Source organism: Diceros bicornis, chromosome 2 (genome assembly GCF_020826845.1).
Source record: "Diceros bicornis minor isolate mBicDic1 chromosome 2, mDicBic1.mat.cur, whole genome shotgun sequence".
Lineage (NCBI taxonomy): Eukaryota > Metazoa > Chordata > Mammalia > Perissodactyla > Rhinocerotidae > Diceros > Diceros bicornis.
Window position 1 is genome coordinate 72,609,247 of NC_080741.1, and position 25,973 is coordinate 72,635,219.

The window sequence follows — 25,973 nt, forward strand, 5'->3', positions numbered from 1 at the left end:
TAAGCACAAGGACATTCTCTTACATAACCACGGTAAAGTTACCAAATCAAGCAATTCAACACTGACGTCTTTCATAACATTGTCATTTTTGAAAAATATGGGCCAGTTTTCTTTTTAGATAGATGTCCCTCATTTTGAGTATTTCTTGTTTTCTCATGATGAGATTCTGGTTAAGCATTCCTGACCAGAATACCACACAGATGATGATATATTGCTTCTCAATGCATCATATCCAGACGCTCATGGTGTCCACCTGCATTTGTTGATATTAATGATCACACAGTCAAGTTATTGGGTTTCTTCACTGGATAGATACTGTTTTTTTCTCTTACAATTAGTAAGTGATCTGTGGGGAGATATTTTGGTTGTACTACACTTTGAGTCCAGGATTAAGGGTCAGTCGTGGTAAAGCTGCCTGTAAGTCTGCCCCAGAAGCTTGCACATTCCCCTACAGATAAGACGGATGCAAGATAAGCTTCACAATAAACATCTGGGCATTACTTGATATAAGAAAAGATGCCAATAAAAATGTATTTTATACTTCTTCTCCAGACAAGCTGACATAGACCTATTCTTCCTTGTTCTTCCTCACTAAGCACAACTATCAAATCTGGAAATGGCACAAGAGACAATTAAAGGAGAACTCTGAAAGGTGGTAGGAAGAAGGTGATCTGGTTTTGAACCCAGGACTGGAAAAACAGCACAGTGCAGAGCACCCTGCCTCCCCATTTCTAACAGAATGTGACCCATACCCAGTGTTTCCTGACTCACAACCTAGCAATAGCAGACAGTTCAAGCAGGCTTATTCCTCCCCCAGAAAAAACAGGAGTGCCTCTTACAACATCAGGCAAGTCTGATACTACCGGCAAGGGAGATCTACTGGGACTCTTGCCAGAAATAAGCAGCCAGTGGAAACATTGTCTTTCTTTGCTGGGGCTGAGAGTCTCCTTTCCCCTGGAGAGATACTGAGGGGAGCAGGGCAAGTCAAACCAGTAAGTGGGACCCAGCTGTAGCAAGGGTTTTGTCCAGGAAGCTTCTTTGTCCCTATAGGCCTGAGATGTTTTTCCCCCTCCAAAGACACTGGGAGGGGTGAGGGAGGGACCCAGATACAGCAAGCAGCCTGGTTTGAGGAGCCACTTTGTCCTTGCAGATCCGAGACTCTCTTCCTTCCTCCCTGACCCAGAGAAACCAGCAGGAAGGCAGAGCAGCAGGAGGATCTTACCACAGCCCTCCTCCAACAAGACACCTGAAAGCCTGGCCTGGGGAAACTTCTACTCCCTCAGGCAGCAGCATCAGGGACCAGTGAGAGCCCAAGTAACACCTAATAAACCAAGCAGACCAAAATAACACTGCAAAGACTGCAAAAATTAAAATGCCAGTGGAACTGCAGTTCACAGAAGTAGGCCAAGATCCACATGCTAAACCTTAACACAGTGACTGCCTGCCTGCAAAAATCAAAGATTCAAGTAGGACCCAGAGTCTCCTAATACAATAAACAAAATGTCCAGGATACAAGTGAAAATCACCCGTCATGCCAAGAACCAAGAAAATCGTAACTTGAATGAGAAAAGACAACCAACTAATGCCAACACTGAGATGAATCAGATGTTGGAATTATCTGAAAAAGATTTTAAAGCCACCATCACAAAAATGATTCAACAATCACAGATTCTCTTGAAAAAATTAAAAGTATCATCAAGGAAAAGACTAAGTTATAAAACAAATGGAAATGATAGAACTTAGAATTATAATAACAACAATAAAAAACATACTCAGTGAGTGAGCTTAGAAGAATGGAGATGACAGAAGATAGACTCAGTAAACTTGAGGACCTATCAATAGAATTTACCTAATTTGACAAATAACGGGTAGACAACAGACTGAAAAAAAATGAACAGTGCCTCAGTCACTGGTGGGTTAATAACAAAAGATTCCATATTTTTATTACCTGTGTCCCAGAAGGAGAGGAGAATGAGACTGAGGCTAAAGTGCATTAGAAATAAATAATGGATGAAAATTTCCCAATTTTGGTAAAAGACACAAATATATAGATTCCAAAAGTTGAACTAACCCCAGACAGGATAAACCCCCCAAAATGCATGCCAAGACATATTATAATCAAACTCCTGAAAACCAAAGACAAAGAAAAAATCTTGAAAGCAGCCTTACGTTAGGAGAATACCAATGTGAATAACAGTAGATTTCTCATGGAATCCATGAGAGCCAGAAGGACAATACTTTACAAAGAGAACTGTCAAAGGTGAATTCTATATCCAGTGAAACGACCCTTAGCAATGAAGGGGAAATAGAAACTTTCTCAGATGAAGAAAATAAATAATAAAGAAACAAAAATAATTTGTTGCTAGTAGATTTACTCTGAAAGGAATTTCTTCGAACAGAAAGGAAATGATAAAAGAAGGGATCTTGCAGCATCAAGAAAAATGTCACAACAGATAGGGTAGAAATATGGGTATATACAATAGTCTATGGTTTTCCTCATAAGTTTCATAAATTATATTTAATGTTAAAACAAATATTCTAACACTGCCTGATACCAAAGACAATGATATTTACAAGCAGGGAAGGTAAAGGGAACTAAATGGAAGTGAGGTTTCCAAACATCAGTTAAAGCAGTAAAATGTTTATTCCAGTAAACTGTTACAAGTCAGCTATGTGTGTTGTAACACCTTGTATAACCACTAAGAAAAATTTACAAAGAGATTCAGTCAAAAACACTATAACTAAATCAAGATGGAGTTCTTAAAAAAGTTTAAGTAACCCAAAGGAAGACAAGAAAAGAGAAGTGGAAAAATAAGAACCAGAGAAAACAAATCGAAACAAGCAATAAAATGGCAAAGTCAAGCATTAATATATCAATAATTACCCTAAATGTAAATGGTCCAAATATGCCAAAAGACAGAAATTGGCAGCATGAATATAAAAAAATATGACCAAAATATATGCTGCTTAAAAGAGACTCCAAATTCAACTACATAGGTAGGTAGGAAGTAAAAGGATGGGAAAAGATATACTAGGCTAATATTCATTTAAAAAAAGCAGGAATGGCTATATTAATATCTGATAAAGTAGACTTCAGAGCAAAGACGATCCTAGAGACAAAGAAGAATGTTATAATAATGATAAAATGATCAATCCACCAGGAAGGCATAATGATCTTAAATGTGTACTCATCAAAGAACAGAGCCTCAAAATAAATGACAAAAAACTGATGGATCTGAAAAGACAAATCCACAACTATAGCTGTGGACTTCAACACTCCCTTCCCAACTGGTAAAATCAGCAAGGATATTGAATATATGCACAACATACTCAACCAACAGGATCTAACTGACATAGATAGAACATTACCCAACAAGAGAAAAATACACATTTTTTTCAAGTGCCCACAGGACATTCACCAAGACAGAACATATCTGAGGCCATAAAACAAATCTCAACAAATTTAAAAGAACTGAAATCACACAGTGTTCTAGAATACCAATGGAATCAAATTAGAAATCAATAACACAGAGACAACAGGAAAATCTCTAAATATGTAAAATGAAACAACACTTCTAAATAACTCATGGGTTAAAGAGGAAATCTCAAAGAAAGTTTTAAAATATAGAAGCAAATGGACATAAACATTACATATCAATATTTGTGGGACACAGCTGAAGCACTGCCAAGAGGGAAATTTATAACACTGAATGCTTGCTTTAGAAATGAGACAAGTTCTCAACCTAAATCCTTACCTCAAGAAACTGAAAAAAAAAAACAAAAATCAATGAAACAAAAAGCTGACTCTTCAAAAAATCAGTAAAATTGATAAACTTCTAGTGAAACTGATGAAAATAAAGAGAAGACACAAGTCACTAACATAAGGAATTAAATAAAATATATTACTACAGATCCTACAGTCATTAAAACAAGAAGTGAATACGACCAACAACTTTATATTCCTAAATTCAGCAACTTAAAAGAAATAGACCAATTCCTTGAAAACTATAAACTACCTAAACTCAATCAAGATGAAATAGACAATCTGAATAGTCCTATAACTATCAAATAAATTGAATCTGTAATCTAAAATCTCTTGAAAAACAAATCTCCAGGCCCAGATGGCTTCACTGAACAATTCTATCAGACATACAAATAAGAATTAACACCAATTTTATCCAATGTCTTCTAGAAAACAGAAGAGAAGGAAATACTTTTCATTTTATAAAGCCTGTATTACTCTGATACTAAAACCCCAGCAAAGACAGTGCATAAAACGAAAACTACAGACCAATATCTGTCATTAACTTAATGCAAAATCCTCAGCAAAATATTAAAAAATGAAATACAACAATATATAAAAAGAACTATACATCATAACTAAGTGAGATTTATTCTAGGTATGCAAGGCTGGTTCAATATTAGAAAAGCAATCAATGGAATCTATCATATCAATAGGCTAAAGAAGAAAGATGATATCTTTGTCTATGGTCCCCACTGTTACTATCTTAGTGCCAGGATCCTAGCTACGTGGACCAGGGCAACTCAAGAAGTTTTCTGGAAAAGGGGCATATTCCTTTAAATATCAGCCTTTAGGAAATGCTGCTTATCATTCAGGCATTTAGTGAATATCTACCAGGTGCTAAGCACTGTATCTGGTGTTTCCATGCTTTATTTTATTAATCCTTATTAGTGTCTTTTCTTTTCAAATGAGGAAACAGATTCAAAGAGAAGAAAATGATTTGCCCGAGGTCATACAGCTATTATGTAGAGGAGCTGGTGTCCAACTCCAATGCCGGTCGGTGCTCATTATACCTTTGCTGGTGACTGGAAGTAGTCTCTCACAGCATCTGGTCATTTTAAAAGTTGGAAAGAAATGTACAGTTTAGAGGTCCAATACCCTCACCTTATCCATGAGAGGTGGAGGGACAGTCCCATGGCTTCCTTGCTGGGAGCCCAATGCCGTATACAATGAGTAAACAAATATTTCATGCAAATCATAAACCAGAGAAACCCTAACTTTTAAAGGCCAAAGGCCTATTAATTTTTCTATATCATTTTGTTTAACATTTTATTGTACAAACACAACTATAAAAGCAAAAGAAACCAAAACATATACAATAATTCATCCATCCAGCATCCGGACACCCCGACAAATCCCTAACAAATCATCTCTTGGCATTTTTGCATATTCTCTCCAGTCCTTGTTTATTTGCATATGTTATTTTTACAAAATCATTCACTCAGTCATTTGATACATTTTAATTGGGCACCTAATATAAGCTAAGAAATTTGCTGGACTTTGGGGATATAATGAAAAGCAAAAATAGGCTCTATCCTCATGAAGTTTAGATAGTGCTGAGCCAATTTTGTTGTTGTAAAATAGTGATCTTCTTACCTGTCCACATAATTACATTTTGAGCCATCAAAACATATTCCTTTCAGGTAAAACATAATTTGCCTACTTATTTTTAATGTAGAATGTATTGTTTCCTGATTTTTACTATTTTAGATAACACAGGTTTTGTTTGTTTTTCGTTTCTTTTAGACTTAGATTTAGACCTTAGACTTCAAGGAGTGGGGCTATGGGGTTACAAGAATATGTGGATCTTTATGGTGTTAAACATATTGCCAAATTTGTTTCTGAAATAGCTGTCCATACCTTACACAGCTACCAGGAAGATACATTGAGTCTTACCATATGTGTAGCAACTTTGGGTATTGTGATTTTTAAAAATATTTTTCAGGAGACTTTTCAAGCAAATGAAAATAAAGAGATAGTCTAATGGACCTCCATGTATAAAACACTTACTTTCAACAATTATTAATGCCACTTTTTGAACTGTTTCTTTTATTGGAGTAGGATTGGGAGAGGGTTATTTTTTTTTTTTTTTTTTTTTTTTTTTTTGTGAGGAGATCGGCCCTGAGCTAACATCCGCCAATCCTCCTCTTTTTTTTGCTGAGGAAGACGGCCCTGGGCTAACATCCGTACCCATCTTCCTCCACTTTATATGGGACGCCGCCACAGCATGGCTTACCAAGCAGTGCGTCGGTGCGCGCCCGGGATCCGAACCAGCGAACCCCGGGCCGCCGCAGCGGAGCGCGCGCACTTAACCGCTTGCGCCACCGGGCCGGCCCCCGAGAGGGTTATTTTTTTTGCACTCCAGACCCACTAAATGAATGTGCTAGTGATATTTCAATATTATAGTTTCAGGCTAAGATGAATACAACCATTTTCTCAACAATTCGGTTTCTACTTGGAGAATATCACAGAGAAAATTTGAATTGCATGCCATGTTTGGATGAACCCAAAATGTACCTTTGCTTATGTATGCCAGGGGGGAGGTTTAAAGAGGGAGAATCTTCTGAATCTTCAATGCATCAAGCACTTATTCTACCTCCATGTGTCAGAGTACTCTTGTGCGTAGCCTGTATTTTGCCCTAAAGCATGTATTTTCTATGCTATAACTTTATTTTTAAGTGAAGTTTAAGTGCAAGATAACTACGTGACCCCAAGGTAAAAACACTGGGAAAGAAAATGGTTCAGAAAAAAGAAAAAAATGAATACAATGAATTTTCATTACATTTTTCATTATATTTTATGTATAACCTCCATATACTGAATTTCAGATGGCTGTTTATTTAGTTATATAAATTTGTTCTGTTATAATTGTTTGAGAACCTTTGGTTGGCCTGGATTTCAGTATATTTTTCATCATATTTTCCCCCATTAATATTATATGCAAGATATATATGTGTGTGTGTATATAATTAATTTATTATATTATAGGGAATAATATATTATATATTATTAGTAATAATAATAACATATACGCACACACACAGTCAGACAATTTCGGTACTACTGGCATTCTACCTAAAGAATCTGGCTACATCACAGGAATAATGCACAGCCGTCTATACTGTCGCCCAAAGAATCAACCTTATAGACAGATGTCATGTTTGCCATGGCTTTATAATGCAGAATGGGGAGAGCTAGTGTTTTGAAACTGACATATCTGAGTTCAAATCCTGACTCTGCTTCCTATTAGCTGATAAGTACTAGCGTAGGATTTAAATTAATTGTCTACATTTATAGAGCTACATTTGTAAAATGGAAATAACAACATGTACATTAAAAGGTTGTTGTGGATATTAAATTACCTTATGTCAAGTAAAGTAAATTATGTTCTATCAAGATATTCAACAGATGTGGTAGTGGCAGAGGAGGAGGAAAAGTAACAGGAGGAAGGGGATAGCATTTATTAGTTCACAACCAATATCTTTAAAAAAAATAAAATAGAATAGAAAATATTTTTCTTTGGGTGTGTTTGTGTATGTGTGTGTGTGTGTTCGGGTTGTGATGTGAAATGTGTTTCTTACTATGCACCACAGTCAAATAAGTTTTGAAAAATATATCTATGGAGACACTTCAACATGGTGAGGACGGTATTAGTACCTACTTCCTAGGGTTGTTGTTAAATGAGTTTAAGCAAGTAAAGTACTTGAAGCAACAACTGCACAAGGTAAACAATTGGTAATGGTTAACAATTACTACTAGTTGTGGCGGTTACGGTTGGCATTGGTGATATTGTCACTGTCTCCACCTATCTGAGTAGTTTTATGTGATATGCACTCTAACTCCATTTGTCTACTATAAAAGTGCCTTCTTCTAGAGGAAAAAATGAAGACTTTTCTAGATCAGTGGTTTCCAGAATGTGGAAGAACAACAAAGAGTGGAGAGAGGAGTCTGAAATAAGACAACCAACCTTTGATTTTGCCAAGGACATAAAAACAAACACAATTGTCTTCCTAGCTCTTATCATCATCACCACCACTACCACCACCACCATCATCTCCTAAAAAGCAAGAAAACTTAAATACGCAAAAAACAAAACAGGAAAACAAGTCCCAGAATAAAGTTAATCAGATAAATTTAAATTTACGAAAAATTGTATATTTTATGTACACTTCCTTCGAGCAGAGCGAAACACATTCTTAGGTCAGAGTCAGTTCAAGAAGCAGCATTTAAGATCTACATTCTTGCCTAGTCCTCGAACTCTTAAAAACTTTAAAGCATATGCTCAACTTCTATGAGATTTGGTGCCTATTTCTGGAGGATTTGATCACATACACCATATCTGTATGTATATATATATATATATATATATATATATATGCACTTATACATTCACTTAAGTCTTAATATAGTAAAGGTGCCTCAATTTACAGCTTCTACTATCACCTATTTGTCAATTACTGGAGAAAAACAAATATTTAAGGGGCCGGCCCTGTGGTCTAGTGGTTCAAGTTTCATGCACTCAGCTTCGGCGGCCTGGGTGTGCGGGTTCGGGTCATGGGTGTGGACCTACACCACTTGTCACCCATACTGTGGTGGCATCCCACATACAAAATAGAGGAAGATTGGCTTAGATGTTAGCTCAGGGCTAATCTTCCTCAAGTGAAAAAAAGAAAAAAAAGAGCAAGATTGGCAGCAGATGTTAGCTCAGGGAAAATCTTCTACCGCAAAAAATATTTTTTCTAAAACAAACAAATATTTAAGTACTTTCAATTTTCAGTTTCACTCTTAATGTGAGCAGAGTTTGTGAACATGGGTTAATAATCCGTGCCATTAACTTCCTATACAGTGGCATCAAAAATTCTCTTGGTATTGTGCCGAGAGACTAGTGACATGAAATGGCTACTAAAAATATACATTTTCTGTAATCTCTGAAAAAGCAAAAGACAGCAAAAAGTCTCCATGGGAAAACAAAGGCTGCTGTCACATTTATTAAAAGAATCAGCAATTCCAAACTTCCTTAAGTACTTTCTGATACTTTGGGAAGATATGATGTTTACCTTAGCTTTGAGTTCAAATTTAAAATCTTTTGTGTTTAAATTCCTTAAAATTATTTTTTTACAACTTATTCAAACAGGAAAAGGTACGTACAAACTAAAAGACATATGAAGTATTATGAACAGATCTATTCCCCAGAAAACTCAAGGACCAGTGATCTTAGAACTGAGCTCCCTTGTCCTGCTGTACTGCCCACTTTCCCAGCTGGATGCATCTAATTGATGTGTCCAGGGCACTCTCCGTAGGTGAGCTGAGAAGCTCATTAAAGAACATTTCATTGATAAATTCTAACTCTCCTGAGAGAGTGTGCATTTAAAAAAAATGTTGAACCTAAGGAAAAGAAGGCATATTAGGTATCTACTGCCGCATAACAAATGACCCCAATACTTATTGCCTTAAAATAACGAACATTTATTTTCTCACATATTCTGTGGGTTAGAAATCCAGACACAGCTTAATTGGGTCCACTGGCTCAAATCTCTTATATTACTACAGCCAAGGTGTCAAGTGGGACTGAGTCTCATCTCAAGGCTCAAATGGGGAACAGTCCACTTACAAGTTCACTATGTGGTTGTTGGCAGGATACAGTGTCCCACGGCTGTTGGCCTAAGGGCCTGAGTTCTTTCCCGGTTGTCAGTGGGAGGCCTCAGTTCTTGCCATGCGGGTCTCTTCATAGTGCAACTCACAACCTGACAGCTAACTTCTCTCAGAGCAAGCAAGGGAGAGAGTGGGAGAGAGCACCCAAGACAGATGCCAAAGTCTTTATGTAACCTCACCTCAGAAATGAATGTCCCCCTTTGTCTATTCTATCTGTTAGAAGTGAGTCAGTAGCTTTGGCTACACACAGGGAAGAGAGGACACAAGAGCATGAATCCAGGAGGCGAGAGGCATTCAGAGGCCTCATCTCAAGAAGTTACAAGGTTCTATCTAATCCTAAATTTCCCAACATTAGAAATCAGAAAAGTAGAGTTATAAAGAAATTGTACAAAAATACTAATACTGAGAATATTTCTTTTCTGTTTTGTTCCGATTGCATCCCAGTTCTAAGAACAGTGCCTGGCACATAAACGAATGAAGGAATGTGTGGACAATATACAAGCCACATCCCCTGTCTGGACCTCCCTTTATTCGTCTTCACAACCTGAGGTTTAGAGTATGTATTCTTCACTCTATGAGTCTTGCAGCTCTGGGCACTGGAAGAGACATACTTTCACACATTATGGGGACTGCCATGTGTTCCACTCACAGTGTATTGATATTATCCAGTGTAAAGTAATCCTCACACTATGGACAAATGGATTGTATGGAATCTGGATTGAAGAAAATAATATTACCACTGGCACAAGTGACATTAAGAAAATGGCAGAGCTGTCAGTTCTCTTATTCCTTCTTCAGTGCCATTTAAAGGTATAAAATATTCTGATCCAATTAGACCTGACAAAGTGCACCAAAAAAAAATATATATATATATCAAATATATCAGGAAGACAATCGGAAATAAAGATTACTCACTATTGTTAATAATGCACCTTATCATAAGTCTTTATTTTATATTGACACATTGTTCCTTCATGAGGTGCTTTCTCAGTGGTGACAACTATTCAAAACAATTGTGGAAATAAACTGATTTTAGAGCCAGATCTTTGAATTTTTGTATCAGGTAGCAAACCAAACATTTGCTTTCTTAAAAAATAATGAAGCATAGTCAATTATATTACCCTCACTAAAATATTAATGGTTCTTTTAATACTAAGATTTCAATGAAAGTGATTTTTTACTTTTAATGCAATAAATTATTTAAAACGTTTCTTTCCTTTTTAGCAAATGTTTAACATTTTGTGTGTTTTATAATTTTCCTAAATAACAGCATATATATTATATATGTAATTATATATACACATATTATATATATACCTACATAAATATATATGTATATGCACATACTTATATATCTATATTTATCTACCTACAGAGAGAGAGAGATTGAGAATGCTAAAAGATGTTTCTACTCTTTGGGATTTCCAGTTGAAAGACTTCATAAACCATCCCTCTCACCTGGAATAAAAAACCCCTCTGGCTTAACTAGCTTCCTGACTGCTCTTGTCCCCTACAACTCATCCTCAGTTCCAAAACCATAGATATAACTCAAATCATATCACTTCCCTAATTAAAATCCTGAGATGGTTTCCCATTGTACTTTGAAGAAAACCCAAACTCTTCCCAAGGCCCAAGACTCACTGGCCTATGCCTACTACTGACTTTGTCACCTGTCCCTTTAACTCTTGTTTGCCTTCTACCATCCCAGGGGCTCTTTTCAATTCCCAGGACACATGAGGGTCCTCTCTCCTTGAGGACTCTCTTCCTCTGTTGCTTTCTGTTCCTTCTACCAAGTCCATTCTGTCCCTAGATCAGTATGCTTGGCATCTTGTTACTCCCATGCCAACTCAACTCTCACCTCCACAAAGAGGCTTTGCCTTCCAATCCAAAGTATCCTTATGTATCACATCACCCTATTTTATTTTCCATATAGCACCTATGGCTATCTCTTCATTTATTTATCGGCTTATTGGCATCTTCTGCACTTGAATGTTACGCTCTATCTGAGGAGAAACCTATTCCCTCTTGTTCAAAGTTGAGTTCTCGGTATTTAGAATACTGCTTGGCACACAAGAGGCACTTGATACATATCGATTGGATGAATTGATGAATCAATGAATATGCCAGGAAGAGAGTCATGTTATTCATTTTCTTGTTTCTCATTTCCGTTTTGAAAAATGGGAATTCAAGAATTATCTACTCCTTAAGTTTGTTAGGAACATTGAATGAGATGACATAAGTAAATTTTTAAACGGAAAGGTTGACACATAGTAGGCATAAAATAAATGTTGGTTCTTCCCCTTCTCTCCCCAATATTCTCTTAATGCCACTTATTTAAAAAATCATCACATGACACAACAGAGCACATGAATCCTCAGAATTAGAGGAACCACATCCTTAACCTTTTCTGAGAACACTTCTGAGAGCTCATTGCTTAACATCTCACTAGTAAAGGCTGCTCATTCTCCCACTTGAACTTCTACAAAAACCTCTTATAATCAACTTATTTCTAGAAAAGAATCCAGTTACCTAATTTGGTATAGAAGGTCTTTCACAGTCGGTCCCCAGAGTTGGCCTATATATAACATTACCTCCTTGCATCCTTCAGCCTCCAATATCACTGGCTTTCTCCCAAATCAGGGGGCACTTCATGATGGTCTGACATGTTGGTCCCTCCTGGCACTGTCTTCTGTCAGGACCTAACTCACATATTGACTTGTCATGACCCTCTCCAGTTCTCCCAGGTAGAGTTAAATTTCTGGCACTTTAATGGGAGCTGGTTACCTACATATCAATTTCTCCTTTCTTTTGCAGTTAAACGAGGTGGCTACTTTTCTTCAGGTCATGTGAGTTTACTTGGAAGCAATCAAGTGACAGATTCTTTGTCTAGAGCAGTGTCTATGAGATTAAGACACATTTAATCAAACTCCCTGGGTTTATAGGACCTGACTTGCCTGTCATGGTGTGAAATGCTAATTTCTAATTAGCAAAATGCTTTGACCTCTGAAGTGCATTCACACCTTCCATGCTTTCTGCAGCTCGCAGCAGGGTGGTTTGCAGGGCTGCAGCCAGATGCTCAGCATAGCTCCATTAAGAATACTTCATCTATGTTCTCTAAGAACCTTGAGTAGGCATTGTGCAGATTCAATATCCATATTAATAGACATGAGTCCTTTTCCCTTCCTGAGACAGGTTCCCTCTATCAAATCATTCTAAAATGTATGGAGGGCTCTGTCACACATCAGTCACACATAATGATACAAATTATTAATTCTTTTAAAACAAACTTGCTACCTCGTTTTATTCCCCTTTCTCAACTGAGGAAACTGAGGCCCAGAGAGGCCATGTAAGTTGCTCAAGCCCTATAGCCATTGTTTGACAAATCTGGGATTCAGCCCCAAATCTATTTTACCAGCTTCTTACCATTTGCATCAAGTTAAAGGATGAATTTGAACTTGCTTTGAAAAGTATGAAGACTGATGCGTCCTGTAGCCTGATACCTTCACTCATGTCCACCCAACTCACTCACACACTCTTGTATTATTCCCATCTAGGTAACCATTCTGGATTTGAATATACTCCCATTTTTAAATACATCTTGTATCCTTTTTTAATGCATTTTGTATTTGCATGGGTAAGCACTTATTTGATCATTATATTAACTATATGCAGCTCAATCTTGGATCTCTCGGTAAATATGGACTGTGGACCAGTTTTTCCAAAGTGTGATCTGCACCTCATCTACATCAGAATTACTTCCAGCACTGAACAATGTTGTTTCAGCTGAATCAGAATTTTTGAGGTGGTGGTGGCCTCTGGTGATCTCCATTTCAACATTTGTGCCAGTGATCTGAACGTATGGCAAAGTTGGAAACTCACAGCTCTAAGGTGTACATTAACACTCCCTATCCTCCACTAGCAATCAGTCTTCAACACTCACAATGAATTACTACTCCCAAAGCACAAGGAAAGGAAACCATAACATTTACAGACTATCATTTTGCTAGTTTGCTTTTGAGTTAACCTTACAACTTATAGGTGAGGTGGATATTATGGGGCCAATTTCATATTTTGAAGTTTAATCTCAGAGTGGTTAAGTCATTGTTAACACAGCTCTAAACCCAAAGCCCAATTTGATTCCAATTGCTTCGAGGTGTGTTTATATATAACCCACTTTTCCCGCCATAAATGGGGTGGTTGGTCCCTTCCATTTCCACACACACTCTTCTTGTGACTTCTTTTTTTTTATTATGTTGTGCTAAATCTGCATTTTCATCAGCTGGAACCTGGAAAACACATTGCAGAGGAGGAAGAAGAATCCCACTCTGCTACCTTGAGGGGCCTGGCTGAGATGTGCATGCTTAGTTTTCATTTCTGCCACTTAGGTAGGTAATTCTGGGCATCTGCACTATCCAGTTAGACTTGGTGATGTATGAGACTGTCTCTCCCACTTCCTCTGTGACTCCCAACAGCTCTGAGAACAAAGCTCTGCACACGAGAAACCTTCAGTAAACACTCTTGACTAATGAAGGCATCTGTGTCTGACAAGCACAGCATCTACCGTGTCCTGCAAATGAATAGGCCAGGTCTAAAGCAAGAAAAGTGTCAAGTCCTTCATCCCAAAGGTCTGTTCCCAGAGTCATATAAATTGCCTGAGTGGCAAAGTAAAAATAAGGGTTAGAATTAGTTAATGTTTATGCGAATCTAAGGATATTTTCAGGCAATTCTTTTTCCTTTTATTCATAGAGGGGCATTATACACAGTGGTTATGAGTGTGGACTATGGAGCCAGACTTCCTGGGTTTATTTATCACTCCCACCTATGACATACATAACCTTGACCAATAATGTCGTTGGGGACCTTGGGTTCTTCATCTTTACAGTGGAAATAAAAATAGCCCTACCTAATAAGTTAGCTCTGTGAGTTAAACGAGTTAGCATGTAGCATAGTGACTGGCATGTTGTAGGTAATCAAAAATGTTACCTAGCATTGATTATTATTAATCAAATCTCTATTGAGAAGGTCCAATGGGGTAGACGTGGAGCTGGCTCTTTTGCATACATTATCTCAGAAACTCTGACAAGGAGGTCTTTGTAGCCGGTGTTGCCCGTGCTCCACTCATTATCTCTCTGGCCCATGTCAGAGGGCCCCTTGTGGGCTGTTTCAGTACATGCTGATTGCTCCCCGACATGCTGACACGGCATTCTTTGTCCCCCTGCCTTATGGTGTTTTCCGGCCATTTTTAAGCGGAAGTGCTGAGGAAATAACACCCAAGGAGCAGCCTGTGAGACATGGCAGTTGTAGATAAGTCCCCCAGCCTCCTTGCCACAATTCTGAGGCTATTCTAGACACCTGCTCATAGTCTCCAGTAGGATTTAGCTCCAGACACCCACAGTGATAAGCCGTTTGTCAATACACTCTGAATTGGCCCCCTTCCCTTTCCTGCCTCACTCACCTACCCCCATACACGTTTGCTGGGATCATCTCCCAAATGCTTGCATCCAAATCTTTGTCTCACAATCTGCCTTTGGGGAAAGGTAGACTAGGACAGTGCTGATGTCCCCACTTTACACCTGGGTACACTGAGGCCCAGAGCAGTTAACTGCACACCAGAGGCCATATTTGTTTCTCCTCCATGATGTAACTATCTTCTGGTCCCTAGCATATGACTTCAAGAATCCGAAAGTCATGGCTACAGTGCTCTGGGGACATTGAGTAGGAATGAGTTGGAGATTAGGGAAGATTCTGCAAAGAGAGTGACAATTAATCCGCCCCTGCAAAGATGTGTAGGCAATTGCCTGCCTGGGGGAGGTGGGCAGGGACAGGACTAGTCAGCGGTCATATACACAGGAATGACCCCGTGAGTTGTAAAATAGTAAAATGCCCTCATGCAAGTTGATGAGCAGAACTGCCCCCCTCCCTCCAGTGCTCCCACTGCTCTGCACCCCCTACCTTTCCCTGGGACACCCTGGGCCCGCCCAGGATCCAGCAACTTATGGGTTAACACTGTCGGGGGCTTTCAGGACTCTAGTCCAGCAAAGGCTGGTGACTATACTGATTGGTTGGTCCCCAGACTTTACTAGTTAGTAAATGTTTGTAATAAACCCTCCTGGCAAAAGAAGAGCACTAGCAAAGATATTTACGGTTAAATCCCATCTTCTTTCTCTCCACTTCCTTTTCAAATGCCCATTCATCTCACAGCTGAAAAATAAATGTCTACTTGATACGTTGGCCAACATAAATTTTTAATGCCATGAGCAATTACCCAGTCAGTACCTTCCCCACAGCACAAGAACTGATGAAACAGAGCCCAGTACTGAGCTGTGAAGACTTTCACCTATGGTGGTGGAAACAGCTGGTCTTTCAACAGGTCAGTAATTCCCCAGATTTCCCTCCAGTTGGCTTGGGAAAGACTAAGCTTGCAAATTCATGGTTACTGAAAAGCGCTGTCAGTGTGAGGTTCGGTGAGCTGAGCAAAGGAAAATGACTGCAAGGGACGTTCAAACACAACAGATAAACAAGGACGGCCAAGTTCACATTTCAAGCTGGAAAGCTGTATTTTTCACAGTAATGACAGCATGTGTTCCGACACTTTGAACTTGCTCATCCAGGGGGAAGGAACAAGAGGTCATGATTAAAGACAGACTGCAACTTAACAAGTGGACATAGAGCCCCTTTTATACCATGCTTTAAAATAGAAATTGATATGTACCAAAATCTGCTGAATATATTTGTATGTGATTTTACTTTTTAATTGGAAGATACAGGCTTTACAGGGAGAGAGGGAAATTAGCAATCCCATGAGAAACGGCTAGAAGAAGGGATTGGAAAACATTCAAAGTAGATTTCAAAAGGCATATTTTAAAAAGGAATATATGATGATTTTTCTTTGTGTTGATCACAGTGAAGAGGAAGAAAACAAAAGTAATAAAGACACATATCTCAGAACGAAACAACCAAAATGAGAGGCAGGCTAATAACAGCCCCAAAGCCATGTCCTCGTTGGAGGGTTCATTCTTAAAGAAGTTACCTAACACAGCTAAATCTGTTCCCTCTGGCCACGTACCCATGGATGCCTTTTTGAAAATAACCATCTCGGATAGTAATTGGTCTCCACCTATTCATTCTGGAAGCCAGCTGGCATTAGGGAGTTAAAAAGGTAAGATGTTTGATATATACACCAGAGTTGGGAGGGGTGGGAGAGGAGTGGTTAATGCTTCCTTAGTCTCTGTCTCCAGAGACTTTTTGTCCCGTCTCAGCCCTCCCTAGTGGTGAGGTTGAGTTCTGAGAATCAGGCAGATGCGCTGCTCTGGCAACTGGGCATCTTGCTCTGTTGAGTGCATTCTATGAACTGAGGCCAGAGGTGCTTCTGTCAGCTCCAATAATGACCCTTCCTTCTACACAGCAATTACAGAGCTCTCTGAAAAAAAGGAAGCTGGTACCAGAGAAGAGATCCAAGTTTTCAATATTTTATCACTTCACAATTTCATTCTTAAGTATCACTTTGGTGCCTAACACTGTACTGGGCCCTGGGAGGTCCCGTGCCACTGAGAACTCCATGGTTAGAGAAATGAAGTTGCCATGGGGAGAGGGATAGTCCCACTCGAGAGGAAAAGGAAGAAGAAATGCTGGATGCAGGGTCTTCCCAAAGAAGTTGGAATACGTTCAGGCGCCAGTGTTCAGTTCAGTGGTGGACTATGGTGTTTCAAGTGACGTGAAAAGATACTGAAACGTCAGAGAGAATGTGACAGATTTAAGACACTTCAGGGAGGCCTGTGTGACAGGAGCACAGGAGTTAGGGGTGGGACAAAGGCTACCTGGGGAGAAGGCAGGAGCTGGGAGGAGTGCCCACCCTGATCCTGGAGGAAGTGGAGAAACAGCGGGAAGGTTTGGCACAGAGGAATGACAAGGTCAATTCATATTTTAAGAAAAGCTGCAACAATAATAATAGTCCTAGCAAATATTTATTGTACCAGCCATCATCCTAAGAACTTTTCATGTAGTTAATGCTCACAACAATCCTATGGGGTAGGTACCATTTTAGTTCCATTTTACAGATAGGGCAAGTAAAGTAAGTTAAGAGAGGTGAAGGCAATTAAGTGGCAGTGCTAGTAAGTGGTGAAGCACGGGATTTAATCCAAGGCAGCCTGCCTCCATAGCCTATGCTTTTTAACACTATGCCACGTTGCCTCTTCATAAATGACCTGTGTCAGCATATACCTGTTAACATTGACCTACTAATTCCTCTCCATTTCTCAGAAAGGAAAATTAAGACAGAAAAAGCAGATTTGACTCAGAAAAAGTCACATAGAAGAATCAGTAATATATTCTGTTTAAAAATAATCCTATCAGCCATTTTAGCTCCAGATGTTTCTAAAAACAAATTTAAATGTAGAGCCAAGATGAATAAAAGAAGGCATTTCAACAGGAGTCCCTAAGTCTTGAATACTCCACTATAATAATGCTCAGAATACTAGATGTGCCTCATAAAATGCTTGAGAATGAAATTTGCAAGGCATCCAAGAAATCTTCAATAGTTTTGCCACAATGTTGTAAGCTAATGACTATAAGGCAAATCAGTTAGTCTTCTGCTCAAACCTCCTTTCATCATAGGCAGTCACCTCAAGTGGCCATGACACTCATTTGTGTAACAATAACAGTGATGAGAGAGAAGAACTATAGTTCCACCCCTCCACCCCTTCTCACCAGATTCCTGACATTCTAATCTGGCACTCTTGATTGAATCCTGTAAACTGATATTTACAGCCAAAGTAATCTACACCTTTAATGGAAAAAATTTAACTATCAGGAAATATGCGCACAAATCATGTAACTGACTATTTACCAACTTCAATGTTAGCTACTTATTGAAGCATAAACGATTTCAGGGCAATTTCAAAAAGCCACTTACCTTTCCAATGCATATCCATCAATGTGTTAAAGCTCGCTTTCTGAGTCTGATTTCAAGTGGCAGGCGTCATGTTCCCTGCTAAGATAAAGGCTCTCCTGTCCTATTCAGTCATTGTGAAGGCTCTGTTACAATATCACCACACAATAAATCATCAACACCTTTGTTATTTATGAGAAATTTCGACTTCTTTGTATTTTCCCACCACATCTTCTCTGTCTTCTTGTTCTGAGCTTGTTACCTCTTTCTCATTGTCATATTTGGGAGGACTATTAAGTAAGGCAATTGAAAACGTCCTGTACATCTGAATAGCTGAGCGTGTGCTGAGGAGGTTGTAAGGAATGAACACTGTTGCCAGAATGCTGTGTTTGAATGGCGGGCGAGGTAACTCCAAGACGTAAGACAAAGGGTGTTGCTGGAAGGCCACTACTCCTATACTCTCCTCATCCCATTTTCCAAGGAGGACAGAGATTTCTCATTGGGCTCCACAACCAATCAAATGAGAGAATATAAGCTTTGGAGTCAAAAACTCACTGAAGCCACTTTTATTCTTAACAATGGGAAATCAGGAAACACATTCATGAAGGCGCACACTGAGGGCTGGAAAGGGACTGTGCTCATTTAGATTTCTAGGGGGAAGGTTTACTATTCTCAACTGTAGACTTTTTGGAGAAGCAGTTTGTAGACATGATGCTACATCAAATGCTAGAGAGAAGGATGGCATGAGGCAAACCTCTCTAGGAATGGCAGTGCTTACCTGAGAAAACTTAGGGAGGGGGCTTCCAGGTGCAGCAACCAGAAAAGTGAACTTTTTCAGACTAAGGCCCCTACTTAGGACACAGACACTGTAATCTAAATAGAGGAAGACTTTAACAGGATCAATTACAGGGCCAGCTTACTTAAGCAATTAGAGCAGGTTGGGATGACAAACAGAATGGTAGTCGTGCTATTTTGATTCTGAAGGTTTGGGAAGAGTAGAAATGGCAGATAAGTTTGACTTTTCACCATGGCCTATGACATTCAAGCAAGAATTATCCCTGAATGTGGCTAGAAGTAACGCCACAAAACAGCCCCTTACTAGGTGTCACAGAACTCCATTTAGCATGACTGCACACAGGTGGTTTATTGCAGACTAAAAGATTCTAACTTGGTCCATCTCCTCAGAACAACTTGCCAGCCACCCAGCTTAAGAGGGCAAAGGAAACTAAAACTGTCTACATCGATAATGATTTTATAATTTGAGAAACCCTTGCCCAGAAAGATAAAGCGACAAATATTGTTATGGTTTATTTTAGGAACTTCCTAGAAATTAATCTATTTGAACAGTAGATCATTCCATAAATTTCCATAAGGGTAAGTAGTCCTTTTTCAGGATCACTTATCACTCAACTGGCGCAAGCCAAATGACGATTTACTCAAAAAGTAACCCTCTTTGCTGGGCCCAGCAATGCAAAACTATAATAACACAGACTTTGCCCAATTCTGATCAAGCCTCCCCCATTGAAGGAGTGCCTCAATCTAGACCCCCAAATCATAAAAATATCTTCCCTTGACCTCAGGCTACTAAGACTTTTTCAAGGGGGTTGTCTCCCTTATTGTAGTAAAGAATCAACATTGCAATAAAGGTGTGGGAGATCAAGATTTGGCCACCCTGAAATTTATCTCTTTACCTTGATTATTTTCTCTGAGGGACATTTGACCTCCCCCACTAACTGCCTAAAGAATTTGACATGGTGGCTCCTTCCTGGAACAGATCTTCTATCATGATGGCTATAAAGATAATGTAGGATAGAGGTTACAATAGCAAAGGCACCAGGCCTCTTTTATCAAAAAACTCTGTCTCTCCCTGACCACATTATCTATAGATGACCCCAAAAAGAATTGTCCTCCTGCCCTCTGAAGTCCCAGGCCACTACCCACCCCCAACACGCTCCTCGCCTTTAGCTGCAATACTTAAGCAAGCAGCTTAGACAGAGGGACGAGTTGCTCGTTTCTGAGTTTCTCCTATGTATACATGTTATTAAACTTGTATTATTTTCTCCTGCTAACCTGTCGTGTTGATTATTTGGCCAGCCAGAAGAACCTTAAAGAAAAGGGCAGAGGGAGATTCTCCCTCTTCCCTCGACAGTTTTGGCATAGTCACCAGGAGCCACACTGGCTGGCAAGTGCCTTCTCTGGCTGGAAGACCTGCCTTCTCCCTGGACTACTGCAGATGATGAGATACAGGAACGCCTGACGAAAGCCGGCAAAAGGTAAGACTTCTTACCACGTCAGCCTCCCGGAATCTCTATCTGAGGAGTCCGGCGGAAGGAAATGGTGAGAATTTTTTCTCTTTCTAAATTTAGATTGGCAGGAGAAAATATTTGGGAAACTAGTTTCTTGCACTTTTAGTGACTCTTGCTTTAAATTTGGTAGAGTACTCTTGGTTTTTGATCTTGATCCCTTTTCCTCCCAGAGTAATCTCTGTCTTGTTCTGTGTCCTGAAAACTTGGCTTTGTGACCAGTGAGAATATTCTCCTTGGTCTCCAGCATTTACCGGGGTGCACCTTGGTGGCCAGTCGAGTAGACTGGGGTTCCGAACTGTCTCTTTGTCCGGCTGTGCCAAGCTCTTAGGGGAGTTTGTCATAAAGGGCCCAGTCCATAAGGGCTTTTGTCGTCTTAACCTTCGTTGCTTGTTAGTGCTGGAAAAATTCCATTCCAGTATCGCCTGCCCAGTGTCACAGATCAGCGGGTCTGTGACTGGAGGCGTCCCACACTATTGTGGGAGACCGGAGACACCGTTTTCACTACACCATCCTTACCGCCTGTGCAACGAAGGTCTTTACTTTCTCTGAATATCTTTGGGAGTGAATTCTGTGGATCATGGGGGCTACATCATCTGCGCCCTCACCAGGGACGCCTCTTGCATCCATGGTAGATTTATTCTAAGCGTGGAAAGTTACCTCCGGGTCTTTCCTTAAAAAGGCTTATTGGTTCGAGTCACTATTGGAATAAATATACAAATGAAGATCCTACTCGTCAATGGCCAGACGACGGATCCTTTGAATTGGAAAAACTTCTAAATTGGGGGAAAAAAATGTTTTGAGAGCTCTTACATAATTATTTATTTGGTACCTAAGAAAAGGCCAGAAAAAGGAAGGGAAAAATTTGAGTAGCCTTAAGACCTTGACTCAGGTTACAATTGAATTGAGAACATGTTAAGTGTTGATAAGATTATAAAGGTTGGAATGTTTGAGCTAATTTTATATAAAGAGGTTACATCAACTTTGCCTGAGTATGTTTTAAAATGTCTGACTGGGAATGCTTCCCTTGTCCAAAATTAGAAGACCAAGACCTATTGATAAAAATCTTAATGATAACTATGTTTAAAGGTATAAGAAGTGATGAAAATTGCATGAAATTTTGTAGGAAAAAACTGATGTTATTTCTATTACAGTACTAGTTAACAAAAATAGTAATTTAAATGATGGCTAATTTTATCTAATGTCTTACGAAGTCTGGTAGGCAATCTAAATAATTATTGGGAATAAGTAACTAAATAGTTGTGAAAAAGATAAATGTTGGATGAACTTTAAACAATAATTATGTGTTATGGTGGTTACAGCTTCCAAACTCTTTTTGGTGACTTAAAACTTTAGAGTTTTGCTAAATTTTATGATAAAAATTCTCTGAGTATCATCATTTCCAAATAAGATATTAGACATTGATTGCTAAATGTACGTTTGTCTACATTTGGCTTTTCAGTACAGGAAAACTAAAAGGTGTTTTGGGTCTATTGATAAACATGTGTTTTATTAAAAGATTGTACTATAAAGTAACATATTTCTAGAAGTTATGAAGTGTTTATAAATTTTATCAAGCCATGAAATGCTACTGTAAAAAAGGTTTATAATTGTCTTTACTTACAAATTAAGGTTTCTAAAGGTTAAAATTTCTAATTAATATATGTGATTGAAGCTACTAAATATTAAGAAAAATATGTCTGTGTACAAGGAAAGTAAGATGTATAAAGAAGGAACAAAGAATGGAAATATTTTGTTTGGTTAAGAAAGATAAATTTGTCCTCAAGTACTAGGAGGGAAAAGAAAGACATGGGACAAATTCCGAATGTAAAAAGAAAGTTATAGAAGTTTTGTGGAAGAGGAATTCTGGAAAAGGAGTTTTTGCATGGTCAAGTTGGCTAAGATTGAAATGAATTTAATTAAGTAAATGAGTTTTAATAGCAGAAGTAAGTTGGTGCAAAATTAAAATTTGGTCTTATTTCTCTTAAAAGGATAATTTGCTTAAACTTGATAAAGAGGTTATAAAAGATTTTTCTTTACCTTTGGGTAAGTTTACCTAAAAGACAGAAAAAAAAAAAAAACTGTTAAAATAATTTCCTGTGTTCAAAAGACTGAGGTCTCTCTATTAAGGCTTTTTGGACTGTTAGTGCTCTGTTTGCATTGACTTGACTGTTTATATTTTTGACAAGCCTCTCCAAAATTCATATCTTAAATAAAGTCTTTTTTTTACTTTTTTTCTTTGAGAATTTTCAAAGGGCCCTGGAACTTCTCAAAGAAATTTGCTCTCTTCCTATAAAGAGAAAGATACTTAACTTATTAGGCTTATTCAGTATGTTAAATTACATGGAAAGCACTGTCAGACAAGTGATGATAAGTCTGCTTAGGTGCTATTATGTGGGCAGATGTTATTGATATAGGTGTTTTAAAATTGTATAACATTACTGAAATGCTGATCTGTCCTGATTATCAGTCATAATTCTGGTTATTATTATTTTAAAGTGTTGTATGTCACAAAATTAACCAAATTTCTTTGTCAATTGCCATTTTGAGGTCTTGTTGTTTACAGACTTATTTCTTTGCTCTAATGCTTTTGCAAAATGTTTCAACTTCAGAAAAATTCATGGAAAGGACTCTGACATTTACACTGGAGTACAGGTTTCTGACAAACTTTCTGATCATAAAACTGAACTGGGTAAAAAATTATAGAAATCTGATGGAGAGACTGATAACTTCATGAAGCTGCTAACAACAAGATTGGGATCAAGAATGGATTACACAGGACTGAACCAACTGACAAGGATGATTATAATTTTTATGATTTTTCGTTTGAAGTATTGCTGAATTTTTAATGTTTTGTTTTTTCAGATTTAAGGAAAACTTTTTCTCTTTTCTCCTGAGCTAGCTATGACTTATAGCAATTTGGTAAATGATACTTTTGTAAGTAAAATTGAAATATTTATCTTTTTCTCTCTACCTGATCCCTCGAATTTAGAAACTCTTAGTAAGTGAGTATTGTTGTTTTCATGGCAATATAGTTATTTGCATAAGTTCAATAAGAATCTGTTCTCCTTATAACAGGACACAATTGGAAACACTGGTTCTATTACCAAGGTTGTGACTGGAACATCATATTTGCAATATAACCATACAGCTTTTGAGGAATGAAGATTGGACTTTATGGAATAAAGCCACGTGGAAATATTGGCCTGGTACCTTTATGTTCCAAGCAGCATTTACCAGGATAAGTAAAGAATGTCACTTATCTGGCAGGTACAAGGAACCTCGAAATATTTTGGGGAAACCTCGGAAGAGAGGAATTCACCCAAATCTATAGGTATTGCAGGCAAAGTCTGATGACAAAATCCTTGGCTTGGCTTTCCCGGCCTCGAGAGACCTTTAAAGTTCAATCTGAGATTCCTTATAAAAAGGTCCAGCAAAGCAGATTTAAAAGAGCCTATGTGATCAACTGCTATTCTTGCTGTACTTATGTAAATAATTGGGCCAATTCTATTGGAACTAGACTTATTTTGTAAACTAGTTTTAATTTTGCTATCTTAATAAAAATGAGGGTGATTTTAGAGAGAAAAAATTATATTTCAGTAAAAACTATTTCAGTATAAATTTGCGGATATTAGATCCTAGTTTTGTTGTCTTTTGAGGTTTTTGTTTTATATCTGTTGACTGGACTGGATCCTGATTTCTTCTAGTCTCCTGAAATATCTGGCTACAGATGTCCAAACTAACGTTTTTGATTTTTTCCATCATTTTCATTTGAAATCACTGAGAACTGAACCTGCCCTTTTTCCTGAAGCCTTACAAACTGAAGCTGATGAACTTGATATAAACTTAAGAGATGACCTGACGACACCATCAGAGACATTTTAAACTGCAAAAGATACTTTGACGCTGACATCTAAAAATCATCTTAACTGGCTGTCCTCTGACCTCAGAAACTGGTTTACAATTTGCTCCAACAATTAACCTTGTTTTTCTTTTGTTTCCATAGAAATGCTTCTATTAAATACTTGATTGCTTGCTTCCACAATATAGGCGTAACCTTGAGAGCCCACCTGCATCACCACCTTCTGAAATGAACTTAATTGAACTGATCTATTATCAGGACTAAGAAATGTGTTCAGTGAGATGAAACAATCTACCAACTCAGCTTCTGGACTATGAAACTTCTTTAAGTTTCAAAAGGACTGTGAAACTTTTAGTTTCAAAGGCGGGACTGTGGGAGATCAAGATTTGGCCACCCTGAAATTTATCTCTTTACCTTGATTGTTTTCTCTGAGGGACATTTGACCTTCCCCACTAACCGCCTAAAGAATTTGACATGGTGGCTCCTTCCTGGAACAGATCTTCTATCATGATGGCTATAAAGATAATGTAGGATAGAGGTTACAATAGCAAAGGCACCAAGCCTCTTTTATCAAAAAACTCTGTCTCTCCCTGACCACATTATCTATAGATGACCCCAAAAAGAATTGTCCTCCTGCCCTCTGAAGTCCCAGGCCACTACCCACCCCCAACACCCTCCTCGCCTTTAGCTGCAATACTTAAGCAAGCAGCTTAGACAGAGGGACGAGTTGCTCGTTTCTGAGTTTCTCCCATGTATACATGTTATTAAACTTGGTATTATTTTCTCCTGCTAACCTGTCGTGTTGATTATTTGGCCAGCCAGAAGAACCTTAAGGGAAAGGGCAGAGGGAGATTCTCCCTCTTCCCCCGACAAAGGATAAACAGCTATTTTGGTAGCTTTGTCGGGGAGTTGGCAGTCAATACTCCAAATTCCAAGCTATTAACTACTGAATTCTACTGCTTCATGGCCTTTCACAGACCAATGAACCTCAAAGTTAGGTATATACCTAGGAAGGGAATTGCTAGTTCATATGGAAACTTTATGTTTAGCTTTTTGAGGAACTGCCAATTTGTTCTCTTTCTCTGTGTTTCTGCTTTGTCATTTAAAGAGAACTAATGCAATCAGAACAAAATGGTCAGGAATTTTGGGGGCTAAAATGGGAATAAAAGATTAAAATAATTAATCTTTTAGATTATTAATGGGAATTAAAAAATTAATTAATTGGGAGTAGGATGATTGGGAAACATCAGTTAGCATGATCAAAATATTATCCAACTACAAATAAAAAAAGAAATGTGGGTTAAGATAAGGTGTAGCCTCATCTCTCACTACCCCCTTGGGAATTTCATTTAATTTCAGCAGGTTGGGCCATGTTAGCTGCAGAAGCCTAAGAAAAAGTTGAAGGTCAACAGATCTCTCTCTGGGACCTCATCTAAATCTCCTATGATGCTGGCATCACTTACTCTT

General features: G+C 38.4%; 1 protein-coding gene and 1 long non-coding RNA gene across 8 annotated transcripts in view; one reads left to right on the forward strand and one right to left on the reverse strand.

Annotated features, from left to right (window-relative positions):
* The window catches only part of GRM7 (glutamate metabotropic receptor 7), a 618,593-nt gene that overhangs the window by 196,374 nt on the left and 396,246 nt on the right, over window positions 1–25,973 (reverse strand). The gene's annotated exons all lie outside the window — the stretch shown is intronic.
* Window positions 20,399–24,198, forward strand: LOC131418751 (uncharacterized). The gene is made up of 2 exons (XR_009223020.1): window positions 20,399–20,614; window positions 23,723–24,198. It is a non-coding gene; the product is annotated as an uncharacterized LOC131418751 (long non-coding RNA).